The following is a 15,364-nucleotide window of genomic DNA, read 5'->3' on the forward strand; positions in this document are numbered from 1 at the left end:
TTCCCTAGCGAATTTACCAATTTACACTATCCTTAATTAATATTAAAATCGGGTAAGGAGGAGCGACGTAAAATACGACGAACGAGCCGCGTGTCAGTCGAATTAAAGGGAAGGCAGAGGGTGCACGGTCGCGTTTACGTACAACAGGTCACTCGTTGAATAATTTAGCAGAGGAAAATATTGGAGAGCGGCTAGTGACAGGCCTTGAACGTCGCCAAGAAGCGACACGAAATTCGCTTGAACGGTGCATCGACTGGCCGGAACGTTATGATAAAATGCGCGACGTACGCGGAGATAACGTGACGTTTAAATTAACGCCGCTGCCGCAACAAGCGACACGCTTCGAGTGTCACATTACGATAGCCTCGGTAACGGTTGATCAATGCTGCCGCCAAAATTCGTTACCGAATTCCTGCTTATTCATCAAAATTCCCGCCGCTATCGATGAAACGTTCCAACATCGACGAAGTTATCTGATTTTTCCTCATTCCTCTTTTTTCCTTTTTCGTTCGTTCTATTTTCTTTCCTACTATTTTTCATCCGCTTTTTTTCCCCCGATTTTCGTTTCCCGGGGGTATCTTCCGCTAACACGTCCGCCCGATGAAATCGAAAGCCGCGCCCCGTAAAAATAAACGAACCTGGTCGCGCTAAGCGAATCGAAGAACGAATAAATTGCACAGGTAGCGGGAATCGAAGTCGCTGAAAGATTAATCGTTATTGGCGCGGGTGCGTCTGCTTCGTAACACGTGGCTGCCGTCGCACTCTATTTGGGTCTGTTTTAACGCGATCGATCGTCTGGCGATAGATTTTTTCATTTCGGAAAATCCGAGGAATCAGGAATTAAGGTAATGAAGATAGCGAGAATAATCGATGAGATTGCCTTCTGTTGTATGCTTGAATCGTTAATTTATGTTCTTCTTGGCGAGAAAATTTCTTTTTATTATTAGCGCGTTCCTCTTTTCGTAGTTTTATGATAATTGTCGTAACAAATCCGTGGTAGATTGCCTGGAAATAAATTAATCGTTTGGCCGCTTTCACGTTTTCCGCTACTTCTGCACGTTTACGCAACACGCTGGTCTTCGTTCCTCCTGTACAATTAGCGATGCCATGGATAGCCAACTTCTTCCCACGTTCCTTTCTCGAATTTCCTTTCACGCGAAAGACGTCGCAGAAACTAAATATCGATTCGTTTCTTAGAAGTCCGCAACTATTATTTACAAGGAAGATAAGTCAGCTTTTTCAGCGAAATGTAAATATGAATATTTTTTGAACACAATTTATGAAAGTCAACTACCATCTTGCCACAAGCAAGAAACGATATCTTCACTTCACCAATCAGTTTCCCCAGCTACACAACATCTTCAACCAAAGTTTATAACAACATAACCTTTCGATGGCTAATACCAACTTAAAAGCAAAAGTATAAAAATACCCGTGCCACCTATTAGGATGATTAAAGGAACTGGGAGAGGTTAACTTGTCAATTGCCAACTTACATCATACCACAAGCAAGAAACGATATCTTCACTTCTCCACTAATCAGTTTCCCCAGCTGCACAACATCTTCAGTCAAACAAAGTTTATAATAACAACATAACCTTTCGATGTCCAATACCAACTTAAAAGCAAAGGTACAAAAATACCCGTGTCACCTATCACGATGATTAAAGAAGCTGGAAGAAATTTCGCTCACTCGTTCACAGGATACGCGCGCTTTCTCAGCAGTGCTTGCAAGACTAACGACGACACAAGAATTACCGTTTCCTCGAAAAGTGCGGGCGCACGGTCAGGCTGCGTGGTGCGCCGCGTGCCATGGTCATTCGGTAATTCGCTAACCGCTCTTTAATTGTAATTGTTCCGCGGCGGATTCCAGGTCGGGCCGTGGGGTCCACGCAAAAACACGGATTCCAGTGTTAGCTGCAATTGGTCGGTTGGTTCTTGTTGTGTTACGAAGGCAGCCATAGCGCCGACCGCTCGACAGCGCGTCACAATGCCGTTTTTCTTCCGGCGCGTCAACAAATTTCATCGACGTGCCGATCGGATGCCTCGCTGTCGACCACCGCGCCACTGCGCGTGGAGCGAGCTTCCCAGGAAACATTCCTCCGGCTCGTTTGTCCGCGAGCCTAGATCGCTTACCTAGATACCTTAATGGCCGGTCATTTTGATTAAATGCCGATAATTGGCGCTCGATCAAGAGAGCCGCGAGATCGTTCTGTGTTCGCGCCACGAGTAGATTAATCGTTCGTCTCGCCAAATGAAATCGATCTGCCGTGGAAAAACCGTGAAACGAAACGATTTATCCTTTACGGTTTGATTTCTTGTAGCTCGACCGACATCTTTCCGTTTATGCGCTACAAACTGAGTAAATGATATACGTCCTATTGTAGGATTTTGATATTGTAGGAAATTCTTCTATCGAATGATCAAGTCATCGGCTCGTCTCATGTCTTCATAAAGAAAGTCTAGTTGGCTATTAAAGTCTCCAGCAATCTTCCGCCCATCGAAATACGTAGCGAGAAGTGAGAAATGAAAATGAATGATAATAAAAAGTAACTAGAAACGTCATTCAGGTACGTGTCTTTGTGTGATACTTCGTTGATATTCATATGCCAAAGACAAAGCCTCCAGATCTAAAAGTACAAAAAATTATTTGCTACGGATATTAATAGACTATGAATTTATACTCTTTATTACAATAATCCTTTCGACATACAAAATACAATTGGCCTCGCCGTTGCTTACCCGGGCCCCAATTCTCTACGGTCCGTATTTTCCTCCTCAAGGCGTCGCAAGCATCTGCCATCTCGACGATCTTCCAGCTTTATGACATTCGTTTAAAAAAAAAAAAAAAAAAAAACGCCATGCTGGTTTTTTTTAGGAAAAGATCGACTCTGGGCGCGGCTCGCGCGCGATTCTTAGGTCGACAGGCTACGATGCTGGTTGGCTGAGGTTCCCCTCGCTCGCATTACGGCCCTTCCGTTCGTGACAGCGCGGCATCGGGGGTGGGGGAGGGTTGCGAAGGCAGGAAATGAAGGGAACGGACGGGGGGTGATAGGAAAATTTGATGGAGGGTGGCTGCTGGGAAGGGGAACACATAGAGTGAAACAGACACAGCGAGCAAGAGGAAGCGAGAAAGGGGGGAGGGGACGAGCCGATCAAGGGGAAATAGGAGGTACGGAAGGCTATCAATGACGCGTTAGACCACGTCACGTCGTGCAACACATCTGCCACCGTGTGCCGTCATATATATTATCTTGACGATACGTCAATTCGACCGCTGATCATTATACTGATTACCTTGGCACGCAAACTGTCCCGCATGTGCGCCAATTCTCATGACTCGGTTATTAATAAGCGCGGCTGGGATTTCGGTGAAAGGGTGTTTCGCAGAGAGGAACATGCTTGTCAACAAGGAAGCTCCTTGGCAGGATAAATGTCCTTTTACGCTGGCCTGCGAAGTAGCTTGTCTCTCTGACGCGGAGATAAAATATACGAGAATTGGGGAACTGAGGATCGAGCAACCGAGGGACTGTAGAAGTAAACAAAGCGATTGTACCAAATAGGATGATAAACAGAAGCAGGAACGTGTTAAATGTTTTTAGTTGTATAAAGGTACATCTCTATTATTACTGTGGTTTACTATGGTTTATGGAAGCTTCTTATAGTATTCTGTTTTTGTATACATTTCAAAGAATTCAATTAATGTGAAATAATTATTAGATAAATAGCAGTGGGTATCCCAGATGAACTCGTTACATTGCGAATTACATTTAGTTTCACAAAGATCGTCATAGTACGTAGTGTCTTTACAACTCCTCTTTATTTGCTGTATTTTTCGAAATTCAAAACTATCGGATAAAGTCATTGTTCTTGTATAATCGAAGACACTGGGTCGCGTGAAAATTCCGTAGAACGAAGACTCCTGTCGATGATCCAAAATGTAAAAAAACGTCTTCGTGCTTCGTGCACAATTCGGCGATAGGAGGCAGCTTAATTCTTGAAAATAAAATCTATTTCGCAGAACGTCCATAAATAGAGCCTCGTTGCCTTAAGAAAGAAGCTACGTATACACAATGTTAGTGCGAAAACAGGATCTCAGTTTCGATAATAGCTGCTTGAACGGCAAAACGTAAGGAAGAGCGAATGGAAAAGGGCAAAGGGAATAAAGCAAAGCAGACGGAAGGTGCTGAAGAGAAGAAGCTTGATGGTACGGCGTACCCAGCGCAAGGCCCCGGAGCGGCCGGTGCCATAAATTTTGATATTATACACGAGGCCTCGTCGGCTCCGGGCGAAAGAAGAGAAAAGAGGGGAGACAGAGGGAGGGTTGGAGGAATAGCCCGCCGGTGACGCAACCAACAATGCTCTCACGAGGTTTTAACTTTCTTTTTTCGCTCCCTAGGCCCACAATGGTCTTGCGCAAACTTTCCCCGATTTCCCCAGAACGCGGACCGTTCATACGCTACAAAGGATAAACAGAGGCAACGGTACAGTTTACGAGGGAAGAAGAAAAATTCTGTGCTGCTGGTGTCTACCGGCCCTCTTCTTCCCTACGATGCTTCGTTCCTTTCTTTCCGGCTCATTTTTGCTTGACAACGAGTCGTATTCAAGGTCGAGATATGAAAACGTGACTCCCCGAACGATCTCGAATTTATTCCTTGGGGACACTGCAGAGTTTCGTTCAAAGCTCCAGCTCTGCTTCCTTCCCACTTGTTGGGTAAATCTTTTCTTTTCTTTTCTCTTTTTTTAATTATTTAATTTGTACTTTACAATTTGCCCAGCTGGACATTTGGTAAATTTTTCTAACTTAATTGTTATATATTGGCTACACCCAGCAGAATACCATCTTCGAGTATTGGTTAATTGAATTACGTTTTGAATTATGTGTGCCATTTTTTGTTTTATATTACTTATTGAATTGTGTATGAATATTATGTATGATCCATTTTGTAGCAATAGAACAAAATGTAGCGCGCATAATTCAATAAAATAATATAAAACGAAGAATGTTGCGCATCTACTATTTTCTTATAAAAGGAAGTTAACTTTTGGGACGGTCTAATATGTGATGTGTTATCTTAATTTTATGCATAAATTCTCCTGAAATATTAAAGCCTCTTGAAATGACAATGATATTAAAAATGGTAGCACGGTTAGTCTAATACCTTAACTACCACCTTTTTGTCAACAACACTATTTTGATTATAATTCTCAGTAACAATATTTTGATATTTCCTTCAAACTAAAGTAGTCTGTTAAAAATAAAGGAATACTCTTGGTTGTCAAAAATCAAGAGTACAGTTAAGAGAACGAAACAGCATAAGAATTAATAACCAATTTTCAAATCCGTAACAAGATTTCTATCGACTAAAAGTATAATAGCACTTTTATCCCCTTTTGAAGCTAACCCTTGCAGTCTCAATTTACGTAGGTACTTCATCCCAACTGCCTCCATCTCGTTATCGTGCGACCCTTGCTTGGATTCTTTCAGCGAGAAATCGGAGAAAAGCGGTTCGTTAACGAGTTCCTTCGTACGTAAACCGAAGCTATTGGTCTCACGAGGAGATACTCGAAAGGTTCTAACGTCAGTTCTACTGAAACATTTTTATTTCGGGAACGAACCATGCAACGCAGTCTCAAATATACATCCCCCTTGTTATTTCTCGTACTTTCCATCGCGATAAATCAACGACTTGGAAAGACCAAAGTAACGAAATTCGATAGAAGTGAAACGCTATATGGTAAACCAAGAGGCCACGTGTTCGATAATTCACCGACAGATTATCTACGAAATTATATAGAGTTTAACGCGTTTTTTGCCCTATTTTAGTGGTCGTGGCTTCTAACCGCTTTTTAAATGCGCATAAATTCAGCCGCGATTTCGCCGCGCCCCGAGCCAATGCGAGGCGATAAATAGACGACCGGGGAACAATGGGGCGAGGGCACGTTATCCGCGTTCAAAATGTGTCTTTAATAGGTTAACGGGACGCGTCGATATCTATTGACCGAGAGACATCTACGTGGCTTTTTCATTTCTCTGACGGAAAAAGGGGAAAACCGATAGGATACTCGGTGAACCGTAACTCCACGATTTCTATTGTCCGATCTGCGTTTATTTCCTCTGTATGCATATAACCTGCCTTAATATTCTCCATTTTCTTTTTTCTTTTCGAAATTCCCGATACGCTCTATTATATCTTTTAGGTAATTTATTATCGAATTACTTGAATTACCAACGTCATTCATCAACCGCCCTATTTCTCTGATAATTCAATCGCATTAATTTCAAATGGAAATTCTCAGCACGCGTAGCTTCATTATTTCTTCCATATAATTCACCACTAAATTATTACAACTATAATATACCTACATCATTCACGAAGCAGCCTGTTTCTCCAACAATCCCATCAATTTGAACGCGACGTTACTCAAGTTTTCGAGCCGACAATCAACAACATGCTAACTCGATCCATCTCTCCTTTGTGGAACGCGGAAGGTCCGCGATAATTCGTCGAAAAAACGTTACCGTTACGCAATCGGAGAACCCGCCCCTTATTGTTTTCGAACGCGAGCTTCTTAAATTCGAGTTATTTTCGTGCTAGCACGCGGCAAGATGGATGGCGCGTGGGATATCTGGCAACACCGTTGCTGTTCGCGATGGCAACTGCTAGACAGTGAGGAGGAAGACCACGACAAGACGGCTAAAGACAGAGACGCAGGAAGAATAAGAAAGAGAGAGAGAGAGAGAGTCCTTCGCGTTGGAAGTTCTTCCGAAGGAACGTCGCGCAGTTGGCGAACGGAACGCCAGCCGCCCCCGTACGTCCACGTCGTCTGTTCTTCTGCCCTCTGTCCTTTTCGTCCTTTCTCGCTACCACTTGCGACATAGTGTGACGCCTTCGGGGCGCCGCGCCTCGTTATTCGCGTGATTTATGCCGCGCTAATTGCATCGCGGTGAACAATAACCGCGCTGTTCTTCGCTCGATTGTCAAGGCCGACATTGTCTCTCCCTCTTTTTCCTGATCCTCCTTTCTTATATCGATGGATATAGAGGTCACCGAGACTTCTGGAGCCAACGATGATTAGAGAGTTTTTTTGTACGATATTCTGTAGGTTGATTGGTTTTGATGGAAGAATTGCAATTAAACGATATTAAACTTCATTGAGGGTTATTAATATTATTATTATCGAGATGAATTAAGTTATATCCAAGAAAGTTAGAATCGTTCGTTTCCACCGTCTTCGTAATTTTATTCTCGTACGAGTTTATCGTTCGTGTGTGTAATTTGATCTTTTCGTCTTGTGAGAAACAATAACAACTCTACGTATCGCTCAGCGAAATCTTAGCTTCCAGATAGCATTGGATGTTTCCAGTAGAACGATTTCTAGGACCAAAAAATTCGGTAGCAACCGAGAAATTTGTAGCTTATCGATCCCCTGTGATCGCCATTAATAATCCACCAATTCCAATGATCCGTTAGGCTGTAATTCAAATTAAAATTGGAGTTAAAATTCAGAATTCAAACATAAATAAAAGAAAAAAAAGAGGAAAAATTTCATCCGCGAAATAAGGACAAAACAATGCCACGTGGCTCGTAGGGGGAAGCACAGGTATCCACCCGGTCGTTTCTCATGAATCCTCCGCCATTCCTTGTACACATCGTGTTTACCACGCTGCACAGCTTACACGTGTAGCCGGCTACGTTTCACGCGATGCTTCTGTGTGCAGTGGCGGCCCCCTGCTCGTCTGTCTGCTTGGTTATGCAAATCACGATGCTCGCGCGGTTCACATTTACGCGTACTTACGCGTACGTACGTTCGACGATGCATCGTCGATGTTTCGATGTACAATGGGCTGTCGATTTGTTATTGTAAAAGTGAAAAAGCGTGACGCAACGGCGCGTTATCGTCCGCGCGACGTCTCAATACCAGAACACAGGCAGACGATGCTGGCGGTCTTAATTCTGTCACGAGAACGCAAATCACCATGGACCTTTATTTCTCTCCGTCTTTTTCTAGAGCGCTTGTAATTTATAGCCAGCCGTGGCATGTTTGTTTCGTCTGTTCACGCGTCCCTGTAAAATATTTCACTGGTCGCAACGAGCGTAACGAGTATCTTATTGCGTAATCGTCCTTCGTCTACTGGCGCTATATTCGACAGACAATCACTTTTTTTTTTTAATTTATTGCGAACGAGCTAGCGATCTCTTGCTTCGTAAGATACGTGTCGTAGCTTATCGTTATTCGAACGAGTTCGAAAGTGGATGGACAGTGCTCGAATTATTCGAGTTTAAGCCTGCTGGCACCTTCGAATATTTTGTACTTCAATTTTGCTTTCGCTTCAATCGAAGGAAGGCTTCTAATGTTTTAAGAAGAAGCCTAATACAACATTTAGATGACAAATCATGTATATTAATGACGATTCTTCCTTATTTTATTTTCCAGTAACAAAAGATTTCAACTCACTAGAAAGCGATTCAAAGAATGTATTAGGTTGTCCGAAAAGTTTCTTTCGTTTCATAAGGTGATGATAGATTAACAATTTTGTTTTATATTATTTTATTGAATTAGGTGTGTTCCGTTTCTATTTCTATTATTATATTCAATAAACTTATTCAGATATGTATAATTTTATGTGCTACACTAGGTTAGCTGCGTAGTAGTGATACTTGTATGTGAATATCAGTGTGTGGCGTCTCGAAAACAAATGAATGTAAACATTGAGTTGAGTCGGAGAAAGGAAGAAAGTGGTGAGACGCGTGCAAGTTTGTATCGATGAATATCTTTGGAATCGCTCATCGAACGAATATATAACTATTCTAATATAAATTCTAAATGTAAATATAGTGTTCCTATACCATTATTTCGGCAATTAAGATCCAAAATTCTCAAGAAAACTAATATAAAACAAAATACACCGTGCGTCTATTATTTCCTTACAAAACGAAAGAAACATTTCGGGCAACCTAATGGAAGGATTAAAGAATGTACAATTTTCTAAAAAATCGTAAACAGTAGCGAGCAACCCTTACTTTCAAAGGTATAGCGAACATAATTTGGGCGTTTCAACGGCAAAATGCCGCAGCTGCGGAAGTTTTGTTTTTTAAGGAAGAATACCCGTCCGTGCACGAGATCGAGATCGGTGAAACCGTCTTTGTAATCTTTCGCAATAAGTCGAGCTTGCCGCCGTTTTCTTCGATGCACGCGACACTCTGTCATTAGTTCAGTGAATTTGATTCGATCATGGTCGTTGAGAGATACTTAGATGATTGTATTCTGCTCTGGGAATCCAGGTAATAAGTGGTCCTCGGGGAGTAGTAAAGATACTACCAACCTCTTTGCACACGATATTTACGACCACCATTGTCCGACAGCTGAGAGTAGGGATTTTCGCGGTCGTACGAATACTTTGTCTTGCGAGGGTCAAGAGTCTGGTTTTCTCCATTGCCTACCTTTCTTCTCTCGCTATCTCTGAAAATTGTTTTCGTCTATCGACGTGCTGAAACTCTTCCCACATATTTCCTTTTTAGCTTTCTAGCAGTTTGTAAGAAGTTTCTTTAAAATCAATTTAAACAACAGATCTATGTTCTTTTACATGTTCTCCTCCTAACAGTAACACGATTTACGTTATCCTGAAGCGGATTAGCAATAAAAATAATTGCTGAATTTTATTCTTCTTTAAACCTTGACGTTGGCTACTTGCAACGAACATTTAACCCTTTAACAATGCAACACGAACGAGATCAAACATAGACATTTTTACATCTTGAATTAATGTTTATTAATGTTTCTAAATTCTTCATTTTATTATTCAAAGGATCAAGAATACTTTATTGTTAGTATGGAAGTAGGAATTTCTTGCCCAAGAACTAGCAGCGATTGTTCGTGGCAGTAAAGACAAGGAAACAAATGCATAATCATCGGTAGCAAGCGCCACGGTGCGGAGGATCGGTAATCGTCACCAGATGGTAGGCATCATGGCGTAATTCGAGCCACGTAATTTTTCTCCTTCGGCGGCAATTTGGCCGAGTTGGAAACCGAGGGTTGAAACCCATACTTGCCCTCCCGGAATATCAAAGCGTATCAAAACGATCGAAGCAATCAGAAGGAACGGCCGGCCGCGTCCGGCTGCTTTCGTTCGTTCGGTTGTTTCGTAAGTTCGAGCAACAGCCACGGTCGTTGTGTATTGCCGGTCAGCAGGCAGGATATCATCTACCGATCCTCTCTCGTTTCTTTCGTGCGACGTGCACGAGGGGGCGGCCATAGGGCAGCATATAATTATCAGGACCGTAATGGCGGCCATAAATCATAGGCGCTTCTCTGCCCCCGACCACGGGCTCGTTTCTTTTCCCTGGTCTGGGCCGCGGCTCTGCCCACGGCTACAGGATGAATACGGATGAGAAATCGGCCCGGTCGATTGGATAGAGTCATCACTCCGCTGACCGCACTGCGAACCGACTCCATTTTCCTTGGAAACGCGTCTTCTTTGATTCGTCGACACTTGGAAATACGTAGCTGTAAAAGTTTTGTCGTTGGATGGTTAAAAAATAAGTCAGCGCTTAAATTATTTTCAATATTCTGTAGAATATTCCGCGCAAGATTAAGATCGAACAGCTAGTACAGCTTCATTTAGCTAAACCCATTGGGAGGCGAATAACTCGTATAACTGAAGTTCATATTGTTGTACTATCACTGGTCCTCTTGATCTATGGTTACGTATTCGTTTAGAGTCATTCTTCTCAAGTGTGCACGATATACAATACGAGAATGCTGATTTCGGAATAGTAGAACTCTTCATTATCAGGTTTTAGAGATGTCTGACTTGCTATTTATTTAGTCGATGGATATCAACGAAGATCGATCGTATTCTTAATCCTCTGTCTATTGTATTGTATATGTATTCGTTGACTTTAACATCCCACACAGTAAATTCGGGCAAATGAATTCCATCGGCAGAGGTTGATTTCATCAAATAGGAACTGAAATTTTGCTGCAATTAATGGCGTTCGGATAAAGGAAGTTTTCTCTATTATCTACCTAGTGATAGGCTTGAATTTTCTCGTTTCTCTCTCTGAACAAATTTTTGTTCGTTTTATAAGAAAATAATGGATACACAATATTTTTTGTTTTACATTATTTTATCGAATTACGTCTGATCCATTTTGTTCTATCGAAATAAAGATCGCAGCGTTCGACAGATTAGCTTTCATGTTTGTATAAAGATGCATCGTTGTAAAAGACGGTTCTGTAAAGGAAAGACACTTTTTCGACAGCCTAATACATCTACGTCTTTATTACTACAAAGTAGTAGAGTTGGTCGCGCGAATGAAGGGAATGAGCGATAAGAGCAAGATAAATGATGGCGTCGCGGCCAATAAAGCTGTACAGTGGGTGTCGTTTTCTTCGTCAATTTCTCGTTTTCAATAGTAATGTTCTCGAGGAGATGAACAGCGGGAGCGCAAACACATGATGTTTGCACGATCCATTCCATACAGGCGGCAAATTTCTCAACAAAGACGATCTATTGCCCCTTCGGCCGCAAGGACAAAGGGATCCGTTTCGTCGGTAATCAGGACCCTTCGGTTCTCGCCTCCCCAAAGGTCAGCCTCCGGTTGTTCCGCCAATGGCGGACCGTTCAATCGTCCCTCGAGACGAGCTCCTTGGATCTACACTAACATACACACAAACGATGGCTATCCTTCGAGCTGACTCGCGAATCCAACCCCTCGACTGGCGACTGACATTTTCTACCCGTGACGATGGGGTGGGCCTTGGACACGGTTCGATGGTGGGGCGAACAGGAAGCCAGGCAAAATAGAACAGGAAATGGGCCCGGACGTCCAACGATAAGCATAGTATTCTGTTTTGGTATTGGCTCGTGGAGGGGTGGAATTCGATGTTGTTTTAACTCTGGTATGGAATTTAGAATTTGCCAATTCTTAGTGTCAGGAACGAAGTTGGAGAATTTTATCTGGAACCTTCTGCATTCTATAACAGTCACGCGGTATTGCGTAGAAAAGAGGATAAACGAGCCACACAGAATCCAAATTGATTGTATACATCAAAGGTTGTTCCGTCCGTTGTCAACGTCTGTTTACCAGGTTTTCCGCCCTTAGATGAGTCACCTACTTCGCTTACATCTTCTCTACAAAGTTGTTGGAAATATATGCTATCTTTGAACTGTTAATCAAGCATTCTACTCATTAAACTACCTCTATTATCCTAATCGAAATGGGGGATCGATCAGTTCGTGGCGTCGGTTGTGTAATCGTCACGGGAATTTACGACTCCCGTCTCTCCGCGACTGGCAGAAAAGAAGAAGGTGATCTAACAGTATAACGTGTCTTTGAAATTTAGAAATTGAGGATATGAAGTTGATCGAATAGCCTTCGAACGATTCAAATGACCTTAGTTGCTCTGGAAGCAGGAAAAAGCAACGATCTGTTCGTTGCGCATCTACGATCAATTATTTATTTGTATTTTGTAAGAAAGAAAGTTTGAAAAGTACCTTAAAATTGACCCATTCGCTGCCGTGACTGGTGATAAATTTTTGTATCACAACACCGTGCCGTTTTTCTGTTTCACATTTCTGTAAAAAAATATCCAGCGCGTCCCTTCGTTCTTTCGTGTCTGCTGCCCCTTGAAAAGTGAAACGCGCGAATCTTGGCGCGCCACAAATTTCCCGTTTCCGCCGGTGATTTACAACTTTCGGACAATTACGGGAATACGTCGGTCGCGAGCTCAGCTCGCTCGACTCCTCGTCACCAAGCTGACATTTTATCATGATTACGGACTAGTCTCTGGTTACGCATCGACGTGGACGAGAGAGGGGCAGCGAGTATACGGACGAAGTCGAAATCGAAGGGCAAAAAGGGCACCGGAGACGCCGCAGTCGTTTCGCAGGTATAACCGAGAATTATGATCCATCTACGTCGCGATGGACGCGAAGGGACCCGGCCGCGCTTTTCCGCCGGTCTGCGGTTATATTCTTCTGTTCTGTGACCGCGTTCCCTCTTTTCCTTTTTTCTTTTTCTCCTCCTCTTTTCGTTCCTGTCTGCCGTTCCGCGTCGCTCGTTGCCCGCTGGAACGAGCGGTGGTGACATTTGAAATTTGTTGGGAGAAAGAAGAGGTAGGGTAGGATGTTTTGTGAATAGTATTTAAACCTCGGCCGACTGTATAGCATTATGAAGATTTCCAGAGGCGTTGATGCGCCACCGACGAATAATACAGAGATACAGAGGCGGCGCGGTTTAAATGTATGGAAATTAACTTGACCGGATAGTGTGATCGCCGTTGACAATCGTAAATGAAATCGCACGTAGCTTCGCTTTACTACTTAATTCCAGCGGCTCGGAAAGCAATAAATTCATTCCAGCTGCCTGCATGCGACTATGAACCGTCTATCTAAAGAACGTTCCATCTACAGAAGAGATTCTCTCTTTCGATAAATTCCAGGATTCTCGAAACCAATACCACATATAATGATAATATAATAAAATATGTAATGAGATTTCAGATTTCAAGGCCGGCAAAATTTCTTCACCATTCATTGAACCTCGGTTCTTGAGTGATGCGCGTTTTTCCCCCCGTTTCATTGGGTTTTCTTCGACGTGGCTTAGCGCGCAGCGACACAGAGGGTTGCACGGGGCGGCGTGGAAAAAGGGCGAGAGAAAGAGAGCGAAGCGGTGGGTAGAGAGGGAAGCGTGGACGAGGGAAAGCGAAGCAGGGATTCGGGGTGGGGGTTCGTCACGGTAGGAGGGGTTGGTTTCGAGGGGGGATTCGGGGTGGGGTGCGCTGACAGCTCGACGCTCTCGTCCGTTCCACGCTCGACAGGAGGATACGCTTCTCTGCACACATTCACCATTTACGCACACGCGTGCGAACGACTCGTGCACCGACACACACAAATTTCTACGCGTCTACATGTGTAACAACGCGTCCCTTTTTTTCTTTCGGCTGGCGTTCGACTCGTCTTCGTCTGCACACGTGCGCGTATACGCACTCACACAACGTCGTCGCGTCTGCCACCAGTTTCCCGTTTCTTTCCCTCTCTGTTTCTCTTTCTTCGTTGCTGTGGCCGCGCGTTGGTCGTTCGTGTGCGTGCGTTAGCCGTCACATTGTGTAGTTTCGTTTCTGTCTGTACTTCTGCCGAGTCAGAAGCTCTGACGCGGACGCGGAGTCGTGGTAGCTGCGTCGCTCGTGTTCCCATTGCTTCCTTCTCGCGCTCGTGTCGATGACAGTTCGCCGGAGATCAACGTGATCATGAGCGTCATCGTGGCTGTACTGGCGAATCGTTCGTGCCCCGGTGAACGTCGGACACGTGATCCCGAACGTGACGTTCCCGAGCTCCCACGTGTCTGTCAGTGAGCCGAAGAGTCGCGCCGCACGACTGACGTCGGTTGAACGCGTGTGGAAATTACTCGCTGTGAATGCTGAATGTTGCAGTGCGAAATCGTGAAAAACTTCCTTACTGTGTGCAAGACGTTCTCTTTCGGTGATTTCGAGTATTATTTCGTTATCTTAACGCGTTTTGTTAAAACGCTCTGCCATTAAAGTCGTTTCATCTTGAGCATTCTCACAGTGGATCGAAATTTTGAAATCGAACGCTTAAACCAAGGTGATTGAGTGTCAATTTACATGGCCATATACGATTATAGTTTGCTCAGTTATTTATTTCCAACACCGCGGAGAAATGAGTGTCGATCATCAACCTTTGACTGGCGAATCGTACGTTGAATGGTGCGCTGAGTGCTTGCCTATGTCCCATCTACCATGTTGATCGCAAATCATCGGACACCTTCGAAACACGAAATTCGTCGTATCGCGGAAAGGTACTGAATCATCGCAATGTAACTACCATCTTTCGCATAAGAATTTCCTTTCTATCCAAATTCGTATTACAATATTGTAAGAATCAAGTGTTTTCCCCCATCCTTTTAATCTTTCAATTACCGATGAATCATAGCAACCGATCTACTTCGATATACGTCTCTATGCATTAGATGCGTTCGTACTAATTACACGTACTAATTTCCTAAGCTAATTATCGCAATAAGAGTCGAGTACCGCGACGTGCTCTCGAGCAATGCCGCTAGAATCGTTCCGCTCTCGTGGAAATAGTGGCACGCGCTTTGCTTGGAGAAAGCGTGCTGGGCTCCGTTACGTCTTTGCGTATCGATAGACGGCAGTGTGTACGTAATTGGCGGCGTGTTTGCACAGTCTGCGGCTGCAACAGCGCGTCGTCGGTTTTCGCGGTTGACAACGCACCGCGATAACGTCGTGTCTCGACCTGTCCTGCTCGCATAATTGCCGCATTCTCTCTTTCTCTCCCTCTTTTCTGTTCTATTTATATATACATATATGTTTATGT

General features: G+C 43.6%; 1 protein-coding gene across 7 annotated transcripts in view; it reads left to right on the plus strand.

Moving 5' to 3' along the window:
- The window catches only part of LOC100631082 (homeotic protein antennapedia), a 159,233-nt gene that overhangs the window by 97,460 nt on the left and 46,409 nt on the right, over positions 1–15,364 (plus strand). Inside the window, exon 1 of one of the 7 annotated variants that reach the window (XM_020867559.2) lies at positions 14,269–14,825. The exons of the other annotated variants lie outside the window; for them this stretch is intronic. The gene's annotated coding sequence lies outside the window, so the exon portion shown is untranslated. Of the gene's footprint in view, positions 1–14,268; positions 14,826–15,364 lie in introns of those variants that run through there. 7 annotated transcript variants of the gene reach the window in all.

The sequence above is a fragment of the Bombus terrestris genome, chromosome 18 (genome assembly GCF_910591885.1).
Source record: "Bombus terrestris chromosome 18, iyBomTerr1.2, whole genome shotgun sequence".
Classification (NCBI taxonomy): Eukaryota; Metazoa; Arthropoda; class Insecta; order Hymenoptera; family Apidae; genus Bombus; species Bombus terrestris.